The sequence below is a fragment of the Aythya ferina genome (genome assembly GCF_964211825.1).
Source record: "Aythya ferina genome assembly, contig: HAP1_SCAFFOLD_176, whole genome shotgun sequence".
NCBI lineage: Eukaryota > Metazoa > Chordata > Aves > Anseriformes > Anatidae > Aythya > Aythya ferina.
In genome coordinates, this window is record NW_028181354.1 from 133344 (window position 1) to 141225 (window position 7882).

At 46.8% G+C, this 7882-nt stretch overlaps 1 pseudogene across 1 annotated transcript; it reads right to left on the bottom strand.

The window, feature by feature from the left end:
* Window positions 1-4630: 4630 nt before the first annotated feature.
* Window positions 4631-5737, bottom strand: LOC311428881 (E3 ubiquitin-protein ligase RNF114-like; annotated as a pseudogene). The gene is made up of 2 exons: window positions 5108-5737; window positions 4631-4893 (listed from the first exon to the last, which is right to left on the bottom strand). The product of its transcript is annotated as an E3 ubiquitin-protein ligase RNF114-like (transcript).
* Between the last annotated feature and the right edge of the window lie 2145 nt (window positions 5738-7882).

Sequence of the window (7882 nt, forward strand, 5' to 3'; positions counted from 1 at the left end):
CAAAACACGTCTGTCTACAACTTCCTTGTGACGGGGAGCAGACAGGGAGGCACCGAGCTCTCCTCTCAGGCGACCGGTGATAGGAGGCGAGGGAGTGGCTTAAAGCCGGGTCAGGGGATGTTCAGATCAGATTTTGGGGAAAAGTTCCTCCCTGAGAGGGTGGTTGGGCACTGAAGCAGGCTCCCCAGGCAAGCAGGCATGGTGCCCGAGCTTGTGGGTGTTCAAGAAGCATTTGGACAAAGCTGTTGGATATGTGGTGTTAAGTCCTGTGCCGTCCAGTGTGCAGTCAGGAGTTGGGCTCAGTGATCCCTTCCAACACAGGATAGTTAATGATTCTCTGACTCTAACCCCTTGGTCCCTCTGTGTCTTTGCGGGAAGTGACGGGTGGAGGGGTGGCAGGCTCTGCCCGCAGTCTCTGCAGACAGGTGGGTTTCATTTCTGCTCTGTTGCTCTCCATTGCAGTCCTCCAGCCCTTGCAGAATGACGAGGAGGAAAGTGTTGTGTCTCTGGCCACTCAGACCATCTTCATCCTGACACGTCCAAGGGAGCAGCTGACATCGAGCTGGTGCCGGCGGGCACTGTGCTGCTGCCTCTCCTAAGCCAGGGAGAGGCACAAAACCTTCAAACGCCTGCATTCCATTAAAACTCCAACAACACGTGCAGGGCCGGGGAATCCTTTGCATGGTGTGCTGAGCATTCCAGCCTCTACCATAGTAGGCAGCTGTAAGGGTTTTAGGTGGTGTGGTGGGGAATGGCTTAGGAGAGGTGGCTTGTGGAAAACGGACTCCACAATCCATAAGATTGTAAAGTAGGTGTGTTTATTCAGCGCTGGGCGGCACGGGGGTAGTCCCCCTGTGAGAAACAAAGTTGCTCACAAATACCAAAAACAAATATCAGCTGGTATTTGTTGCAGAAGGCATCGAGGCCGCACCACAGGCCACAGTTTCTGGCAGTTCTGCAGACGCTGATGATGCTCCTTAGGAACTTCATCTTCAGGTCTTTATCCTGGCAGCCGGGTGGCAGAGAGACCAACGGGGAGTGTGAGAGGGGAGACCCATGGCCGGCAGCAGGACCAAAGCCTCAAGGGGCTCAGGGCTGTGCGGGGCTCCTGGAGGGCGGCAGCTCTGCCTCGCCAGCAGCCCGCCAGCATCCTGGCAGCAGAGCTGCGCGACCCGCAGGAGACACAGGCACAGCCACCATGGCAAGGCCACACCTACCTGTTGCGTGCTGCTGACGAAGGACAGAATGCTGTGCAAGCTCTCCGCTTCTTTCTTGTAGACAGCTAAGCTGTCAGCTTCTAAGAAGGCAGGAGAAGAAGGAGGGTTGTAGAAGTTGCCCCCTTAATTAATTTTCAGAGAGCATTGCATTAATAATAGAAAGGAATTTATTGAGTAAGCAACAGCAAGCAAAACAGCGCTGGGCGGCCGGGGAGTCTCAGCTCTGCCAACGGCGCGCACCTCACCCCCGCCAGGGTCCCTTTTTATATTTTGGTAATTCCGGGATTACGCAGCACATCTGGTATATTCTGCGACTGCGCGCACTGTTGGTAGGGGGTCGTCTCTGTCCCTCTGGTGGTTGTGAAGATGAAGGCCATAGTCTTCCTCGGCGTTGTGGTTCAACTTGTTTTTTGTTTTTTTTGGTCATGTTGGGCCAGCGTGAGACAGGAAGGCAGGATGTTGATACACTAGTTTAGCAACTTATCAGGAGGTGGTTACATGAGCTTTGCAACAGTGTCTTTGAACAAAAGAGGCAGCTGAGATGCAGAAGGAGAGAAGGGGAGGGGCCTTCTCTTTTTTGTTACATTAAGCAAAAGAATTTTCATAGTGTCTAGCCAAGTATTATACAGCTCCTTACTTCAGCAGGGAGCTTTCGCAACTCCCGCTCCTCAAACGGAACTCCTTGTTTTTGTAATACAAAAGACAATGAACAAACATTTATTGTGTATTACATAAGCTGTCAGCTTCTAAGAAGGCAGGAGAAGAAGGAGGGTTGTAGAGGGTGGCCAAAGGCAGGAGGGAGGAGAGGAAGGAGCTCTGGCCTCCCTCCAGCCCCGTGCTTGCTCCCTTGGCACAACCTCCCTGGGGGTGTCCGGGGGCTGGGCTGCCATGCTGGTCCTGACGCTGAGCAGGGTGCTCTTGCTGGCCCCCCCGCTCCCTAGCCCCAGCCCTGCTCCCCCTGACGGGGGCCCTCGCTCACCATTCAACAGCGGCCCATGGTGTTCAGTGGGAGCTGTGTTCTCCTGACGAGCCTCGGGCTCCACCCAGGCCAGCATGGGGCTACTGGGTGGTCGTCTCTCCCCCATCCTGCGGGCTGAGGGTAGAGAATTAAGTAAACAGGTACAACTTTGGGAATGAAAGGTTTGGTTATAGAACTAACTACTTGGTGGTATCATCCTGACCATATATATCCAGTAGCAGATTTGCCCTCCATGGAACAAGGCAGTGTCTCCACATATCACTCTTTTGTTCAAGTTGTCATTTTTTTTTTCCCTATAAAGTTGGACTTTGCCATGGTAGCACTAATGTTGAATTTAAGTTCTCACCTCTGTATTTAGCAATTTGAAGAGAAACTCTCTGTCAAAGCGTCCTGGTTTTCGTAAAGCAGGATCTATAGAATCCAGTCTGTTGGTAGCTCCGATTACCACAATCTCCCCTCTGTTATCTATGCTGTCCATAAGCGTCAGAAGAGTTGAAACAATGGAACTAATAGAAAAATATAGGTTTTACTTACCGGTTCAGTAAATTTTGTTCCATTCCACATGACTTTCTTCCATGAGTAGTCATAATGGACAAGCTTTTTAAGGACAAGACTCATTTTAAGATATAAAAAATAGGTAAGTTAACACAGACCACTTGCTGATATCAGGCTTAGTAAATTGGTTTCAACTATCGTTTAGAATCACCTGTTTTGGCATTGAGTTACAAGTTTTCAGGATAAATTAACGTGTTCACAGTAAATTAAACAGGTCATCATCCTTTTTTTTTTTTTTTTCATTCCCCAAAGATCAAGCAGATTTTATGTAGGTGCAAAACTGTAATACCTATGAATGTCAGAATTGCATGGAAGTGCACTTAGAACAGTTGCAGAAATCTAGACTCAGGCCAATCTTTATCACAAAACTTTGTCATAGCCAGAACCTAGAAATCCCTACCCAACCACTAGCACATTGTAATCTCTTCACAGACCAAGCATTAGGAATCACCAACCCCATAACACAGTACTTTTCCCACACTGATGTATTTTTTCCCTAAGACTAAGATTGCAGTCACCAAGCAGATACCTCAGTGAGAATCTATACCAGCCTTACCACATTAGGGAAAGCACACCAAGACCAAGTTAAATATATTAGAAGCCACAAACTTGCTGGACACAAAGTTTAATCAAGATGTTTTAGCTGGGGTGCGTTTCATTTCTTAGGGGTAAGGTTATGCTGCAGTCTGCAGAGTGTGAAGTTTATTGGTCAAATAAATTGATTAGTACTCAGTTCTGTGGTGATGCAGGTCCACTGCTCCAATCAGGCATGCCAAGTTCAATGAGACCAGACATCTCAGCACTACTACTCCAATTTCCAAGCTCTCTTCGGGTCTCTGAGACTGCTTGATCTCAGCATATTGACCGTGCAATTAGTGTTAAACTAAAAATGAAACTCTACAATGAAAGTGTATAACTGAGTATCAAGTATCCATTGTCTATGAATTCAAACTTGTTTATATTTTACATTTTCTTTGAAAGCTAAACCTCCATCCTGTATGTATATGGAAAACAATCTAAGTACAGCTTCAGCTACCTTAGCGACGTTTAAGTAAAAACAGGAATTCAAAATACTTGTTAGAATCTGCAATGCAGAAGGCAGTGCTGTGCAAGTGCTACGGGTTATAAGTTTTGCTACCAGCTTGCCTCGAGGGATGGAACAACTAGGAATATATATATGAAATTTTTAGTTGACATAAGATACGGATATTGAAAAAGCTTCTGAATTCCCCTACAAGCATAAGGCTTAAGATTCCTAGAAAACCGATTTTTTAAACACCAATTTAATAAGGCCAACAAATGATTAATATTTGCTATAACAGTTGAAAGTTATGCATTTTAGCTAACACCAAAGTTCTGTTTTCCAGGCAGGCTAGAAATTATGGTCAAAGTATGGAACAAAATCGTAATCAGGTATAGAACTAAAGTGTTTTGAACTAGTTTCTTACTCAGCTTCAAACATTTTTGCTAAGGAATGTTGCAGTTTGAAGACATACTGGAGACATGTTTTCCATATAATTGAGAGGCTGCCTGTGAGAATTCTCACACTGGTAAACATCATGAAATCACAGGCATCATAGGCCAGTTGAAACAGGAACTAATCTGGTGAGTTAGCACCTAGGGGTCTCACTAAAGGAAAAGAGCCACAAAGACACCTCTCATACTATCATTTACGAAATGTAAACAAGATCAGGGGAAGAAGAGGTTTACCAGCTAGTTCATGCCAGTCAATTTGGAGTATTTCTGGCTTTAGTCAAACTAGCACAACTGGCAGAAAGCAATCAGAAAACAGGCAGATGTGAAGGAAAACAGAACTGTCTCCTCCACACTGACCTATAAATAAGCTTTGTGTGAAACAAAAAAGAAAATTAGCCTTACGTGGTTGAACAACATAGTCATATTAATAAAAAACAAGAATGATACCAAAAGATCAAATGGGGATTCAAAACTAAGATTAAAGTCTTCCATATTTCTGAATGCCTGAGTTCATCTTGGCATGGACAGGGAGAAGTGCAAGAATGCTGGCCATTTCCCTCTCATGGAAGCTTGGTTTGACAATTAGTCTTCTTTTTTATTTTATTTATCCCGCAAAGAACGCATCAAAACCTGTGCCATCATATCATCTTCATCAGCATCATAATCCTATGAACGAAGGGTACAGAAATTCTTTTACTGCCAGGGCCATATTGGTTAACACAACACAAAACCAGCTGTCTCCTCCTCTGACTTAACAGTAATTCAACTTCTTGCATTATACCATCTGCAAGGACTACATTTTACAGTAGTGGCTACATAAAAAAAGCTGGGTTTTAAGAGTCATCAGGCTCACGTATTCCAAGGATGAAGAAACACGTACCACAAAAGTATCGTATGAAAACCGGTGTCGTCTCTGAAGGTGTTCCATGAAGTTAGCACTCCTGTAATTTGGATCTCCCCACGGCATCGAGGCACAAATTGGGCAAACCACTTGTTTTGCATCCATGCTGTGCAATGTTTTTCAGTGCTCAACTAGTCCTTCTTGATCAAAGCTTTTCTTGCTGCAATATGGACAAGGAAAGGTGAAGCGATTGGGGAAGTTCCTGGTGTTGTGGAGTGGTTCTTTAGTCACAGCTTTCACACCTTCCATGATATAGTTCTGGTACTTTGAACAAGAAGCTGCGTGGCTGCGCATCTTTGAGAGAAACATCTTTTTGTTGCAGCCGTTACAAGTGGTTTCTGTCGCTTCGAACTGCTTTTCCAAGTCCAGAGCCCTGCTGCCAGGCGCCAGGGTGCTGCGGCAGACACCACAGACTGGCTTTTTGAGCTTGAGGCACTCCTGCAGGCATGGTGTGCAAAACACGTGTCCGCAGGGGACGCACATGGGGCTGTCGAACACCTCGAGGCACACGGGGCAGGTGAGGCGCGCCAGCGGGTCGGGCCGCTCGAGGCCGCGGGTGGAGGGTGCGCAGGATGCCGAGGATCCGCCACCGCCCCCTGCCACCGCCATCTCGCCGGCGGCCGCCGCACAGCCACACCCCTGGCGCACGCTTCGTTGGGTTAGAAACTGGCTGGATAGCCGGGCCCAAAGAGTCGTGGTAAATGGAGTCAAGTCCAGTTGGAGGCCAGTCACTAGTGGCGTCCCCCAGGGCTCAGTGCTGGGGCCGGTCCTCTTTAATATCTTCATCGATGATCTGGATGAGGGCATTGAGTGCACCCTCAGTAAGTTTGCAGATGACACCAAGTTAGGTGCGTGTGTCGATCTGCTCGAGGGTAGGAAAGCTCTGCAGGAGGATCTGGATAGGCTGCACCGATGGGCTGAGGCCAACTGCATGAAGTTCAACAAGGCCAAGTGCCGGGTCCTGCACCTGGGGCGCAATAACCCCAAGCAGAGCTACAGGCTGGGAGATGAGTGGTTGGAGAGCTGCCTGGCAGAGAAGGACCTGGGAGTGATGGTGGATAGTCGGCTGAATATGAGCCAGCGGTGTGCTCAGGTGGCCAAGAAGGCCAACAGCATCCTGGCTTGTATCAGAAACAGTGTGACCAGCAGGGCTAGGGAGGTGATCGTCCCCCTGGACTCGGCTCTGGTGACACCGCACCTCGAGTACTGTGTTCAGTTTTGGGCTCCTCGCTACAAGAAGGACATCGAGGTGCTTGAGCGGGTCCAGAGAAGGGCGACGAAGCTGGTGAAGGGCCTGGAGAACAAGTCCTACGAGGAGTGGCTGAAGGAGCTGGGCTTGTTCAGCCTGGAGAAGAGGAGGCTCAGGGGCGACCTTATTGCTCTCTACAGATACCTTAAAGGAGGCTGTAGTGAGGTGGGGGTTGGCCTGTTCTCCCACGTGACTGGTGACAGGACGAGGGGAATGGGCTTAAGTTGCGCCAGGGGAGTTTTAGGTTAGATGTTAGGAAGAGCTTCTTTACTGAAAGGGTTGTTAGACACTGGAACAGGCTGCCCAGGGAGGTGGTGGAGTCACCATCCCTGGAAGTCTTTAAAAGACGTTTAGATGTAGAGCTTAGGGATATGGTTTAGTGGGGACTGTTAGCGTTAGGTCAGAGGTTGGACTCGATGATCTTGAGGTCTCTTCCAACCTAGAAATTCTGTGATTCTGTGATTCTGTGAATGTGGTCTTGTTTACTGGAGTGCACAGGAGAGAGACCATCTATCTCGTCAAAGAAAATAGTTGAAGGTCGCATCTGATAGGCCTAGCACAAAAACACAGAGTAAAACAGCATTATTTAAAGGAAAAATGCACAAAAACATCATGGTTGGAATGTCATCTAAACTAGATCTTTCATGTTAGCCTCTGGGACCTCTACTGATAGAGCTACTGGAGTATCTGGCATGACTAACAGAAGACAGTCTGTGTCAACCCACTGTATCCGGCTGACAGGAAGCAAATCGTTCCAGTAGTTCTTACAGCTGACATTCACAGCAGAAACACTGGCATTTCCATTTCAGTGGGAAAAAAAAAACTAACAAAATACAAAAAAAAGAGCAAGTTCTACTTAAAAACGTTGACCACAAAAAATAATGGTTTCAACTCTGACAGAATACACTGTGCATTTCAACCTTACCTGTTCAAATAACGCACGAAGTTGGCATTCTGATTCCCCCATGTATTTTCTCATGCAGTCCCAAGCATTTCTCATAAAAAATGATATTTTCCTGTCACTTTGACTATATTCACTGGCAAGTGCACGAGCAACTAGTGTTTTCCCTGTTCCTGGGGGGCCATAAAATAGACAGCCTCTGCAATAAAAAAGATCCAGATAGGAAAAAAAACATCATGATGAGTACCTCCTACAACCATCGTCTCTAGAACAAACTCATCTTTTCTAACCAAAACACGTCATATACAAGACAGCAGTAATAGCTGAAGTGTGGGTAGAGGCAGAACAGATAGAAGTTCTGCGTTTTTACAACGTTTCACAAGAAAATTCTTTTTTTTCACCCAAAGAAATGAATAAGGGGGTAACTCAAACGTATAAAACCTTCAAAAGAGAGCATACTGTCCCAGAAGGACACTTCCAAAACTGCTGACAAACAGGGTGATTACAGCAAACCGGAGCCAAACGGGCAAACTTCAGCACAGAATCTAAGAATGGGCTGAATGGTGAATCACCAGTTCATTCTGCAGCAATAAACTGCATATTC